The sequence below is a fragment of the Arachis ipaensis genome, chromosome B02 (assembly GCF_000816755.2).
Source record: "Arachis ipaensis cultivar K30076 chromosome B02, Araip1.1, whole genome shotgun sequence".
Classification (NCBI taxonomy): Eukaryota; Viridiplantae; Streptophyta; class Magnoliopsida; order Fabales; family Fabaceae; genus Arachis; species Arachis ipaensis.
The window spans coordinates 83,924,210-83,928,302 of record NC_029786.2 but is presented as its reverse complement, the minus strand read 5'-3'; positions in this window follow the sequence as shown (position 1 = coordinate 83,928,302).

The following is a 4,093-nucleotide window of genomic DNA, read 5'->3' as shown; positions in this document are numbered from 1 at the left end:
AATATATATAAAAAAAAAAGAATAAATATTTAATTTGGTCTCCAAAATTCAAATCCTGCATCAATTAAATACCCGACTTTTAAAAATGATCAATTATGTCCCTTAAATTGAGAAACATAAATCCACATTCGTTTTTGAGTAAACTACCGTCTTAATAGAGCTTATATTTACTGTTAAGTGACAAGTTAACATTTCAACTGTACGTTAATGTGTTCAAATTGATTCTCAAATTTGTTTCTAATACCCAAATTAGTCTATCTTAAATTATAAAATCGTAATTTTTCTTCACCCCAATTTTCATCATTTTTTCTCTTCTGTTCTTTATCTTTTCCTCTCCTATTCATCTTTTGTTTATCGAGTAAAGTATCGTTTTTGTCCCCAATATTTGGGGTAAGTTTCAAAGTTGTCCCTAACGTTTAAATCGTCTTATTTAAGTCTGTAACGTTTCAAAATTGGCTCAATGTTGTCCTGCTGTTAGGGATCTGTTAACAGAATTAACGGCGGGACAAAATTGAGACAATTTTGAAATGTTAGGGACTTAAATAGGACGAAAACGTTGGGACAAAAGCGATACATAGAAATAAATTTTAATTTTATTGCAATAATATCAATTTTTTACTGTACATAATTATTATTCAATTATTTTTTAATCACATCTAAGTAAATTACAGTTAATCACATTGCTTTCATTATAAATAAATTAATTTTTTTTATAATTTTGCTCTTAAGGATTTTTAATCAACATGAAATGTTTGTAAAATGACTAGTACATAAATTTGTGAAAAAGAAAAATATGATACATATCCGCAAGTTTATGTACTAGTCATTCTACAAATATTTTATGATAAGTAAAAATCGTTAAGAGTAAAATTATAAAAAAAATAAATTTATTTAGAATGAAAATAATGTGAAAAAATAATATTTGTAACAAAAAAATTGTTATAAAAAATCGAAAATTTGAAACAAAAGAATTTTGTAATAAAAAAAGGGTATCGTTGCAGTATGTCCCGTTACAAAAAGTTTTTGTAACAAAAAATGGAACTGTTACAATTTAAGGTAATATTTTATAACAATTTTTTCTGATACAAAGTCGTTACAAAAGTGATAACAAATTTTGATCTTCAAAATATTTTTTGTGACAATATATTTATTTCTATCATAAAATTTTGTTACAAAATGTAACTTGATTTTGTAACATTTTTTTTCTTTAGTTACAAAACACTATTTTGTAATAATTTTTTAATACAAATTACACACATAATTTGCCAAATTATATTATTTTTTAATTAATTAACATATTAACTAATTTACTTAGCAAGTCAACATTTATATAATATATAATAACATAGATAGTTCAAATATCTTTCATTTAACTAAGATTGTTTTATAAATCTTCAACCTATAAATTTTAAAGTACAAACTAACAAGACACATTGAAGAACCCTAATGAAGTAGATAGATACATAGGACAAGAAAAACAAGAAATTATAAATCTCCAAAACATAAACTACAAATTACAAACTCCTTCATGTTCATACATCTCCTTTCTCATGGAGAAGCTTCTAATAATTGACACACACATGAAAAGACGACCAACCAAAAAACACTAGCTTAAGAAACAAGATTTGTTTTTCCTTTAAAAATGCACAGAAAAAATAAAAAACTATACTCGTATTATTCAACAAAAAACTATAACCTTGCTGATTGTAGAACAAGCCTCTCAACATCTCTAATGTATAAAATGATGGGAGCAGTTTCTGAGACAGAAACCAAGACCTGCACAAAGAAAATGTTCTTAGAACTTCTTTTTCCAAAATCTATGTAACAGAGTAGGTTGTTATCAAATATGAGATAATATAAGTTTAAGGAAATTAAATCACCTTGTAAAGTGACAGAACAAATAGCTTTTTATCGAAACACAAAAAGAAGCAACACTACTTATATTAGATGCAGCAGAGCCATTCCTCCTAAGCTTTAAAACAGTTTTCAAACCTTCAGCACCAACACTTTTTTTATGTAAAGTACCTATAAGATCAAAAGATAGTTATAAAATGAAATTAGCAATTAATATCTAGGACAAGATCAATAACAATATGATGTCAATTAATGCAATTCTAAAAAATTGTCTAGAAAATTTGAGCTTTATTTTCTCTAGTACCTATAGTTTCAAATTGTTCAGCTAGCACAAACATATGAGGAAATCACACAGCCAACATAACCAAACGGTTCAACTCAAATTAAATGAGACCTGTAACATTGAAAACAAGACACTTTGCAGAGCATGGTACTTCACGTCCTGTCACCTAAGATTTGAAACTCCATGAACAATGGCAGAATTTTGCCAATATCAACAATCTGCTGAAATTCAAAACCCTATTGCATTACCAACCAAAGGCATAAGCACATGCTTATCAAAGCATCAATATCCTCATCACAGAAACTATACACCCATCCTAAATTTTTCATTCAATAAAAAAAATCAATATACTTGGCAAAGGAACAAAAAAATTTACAGCAACAAAAGATTTAGCTAAGTGATTTTTAAGCAACACAACAACAAATTCAACTATTCAAGTATTAAACTCAACCCAGTGATGTTATCCAACAACAAAATTCAACCCAGTGATGTTATCCAACAACAAAATTTAACTCAATGATGTTTAACAGCAACAAAAAAAAATTTGCTCAGGCTCATCAATAATTCTAAAATACCAAATACTACAACAACAACAACAACCACTAGTTCTGTAATACCCGGTCTAACTGAAATTAATTAAATAATAAGTTAAATAGAAGCGAATACGGTTGAAAGATTTGGCAATTGGAATTTGATGATTTAAATATGATATTTGGATTCAGTGAATTTTTTCGAGTCGGAAGACATAGTTTTCTGCGTAAAAGCGCGCAGTGGAATTTTGACCGGCAGTACCGGCTGGGACCTGTCTGGTACTACAGCTGAGAAAATTGATTATGAGTAAGTAGGATTAAGAAATGAGGAATTATAATTAGGGGAGGTAGAAATATTTGAAGTGCGATTTAGAGCGCTAATCTTAAAGGTTTTGGTCCAAAATTGGGCCAACGGACAAAAATAAGTGAACCGGGCCTAAGTGGGCCCAAGACCTAACATATATAAACATTAGTTATGAGCATTTCAGCTCATTTTGCCCTAAAGAAGGGGTGTTGGGCGCTGAAATTGGGAAGAGAGAAGAGAAGAGAGAAAGCCTAACTCTCTTTGATCTTCAAACCACCATAACTTGAGCTACGGAGCTTCGATTGACGAGCCGTTTGTGGCCACGCATCGCTCTTCTCATCCTCTACAATTCTATCTGAGTTTGGTGGTGAGTATTCCATTCATCTCTGTCCAGTTTTTGAAACTCCCCACTGTTATACGTTTTTGGGTAGTTAGTGTTGAAATCTTGTGATTTTGGGTGTTTAGGGATACTCCAACATGGATTCTAAGTGGGTTCTATCCCTACTTCATATGGGTTGAGGTAAGAAGTGCTCAAACCCTTGTAATTTGTCATTTTTATGAGCCCTAAGTTGATGTATGTATGTGATATTGGTTATGTTAGTGTATTTGGTGATGTTGGTGCACAATTGGGAGATTGGTATTGCTTGAGGAGCTTTGGTAAGGCTTGGAGCTAAGGTTGGTGAAGAATTCCAAAGAAGAGGCTCAATTGGTTTGGCTACAAGAGGTACGGTTTAAGTTTCATTTAAGTACCATGTGTTGTGATGAGAATTCCTAGGCTAGATGCCCCTAGGATTAAGTTTGGATTATGTAAATGGTTGGTGCTAATATGCATAGTTGATATGTAACGTGAATTAATGATTGGGTTGAGAATTGTGTGACCTTGTATGCTTGGTGTATTGAGAATTTGATGTACTGGGTAATGAGTATTGATTTTGTGGTTTATGCATTTAAATTGTGAAAATTGGGCCGGAGGCCGTGAATTTTGGGCCGGAGGCCGGAAAGAGGTAAGAAAGGTAAGTCGATGTGTGCATTGTATGATGGCACAAGTGATTGGATGAATTTCAGATAATGAATATATGAATGATTAGGTTGGTTATTGAATAATAAGGTTTGAGAAGTTGA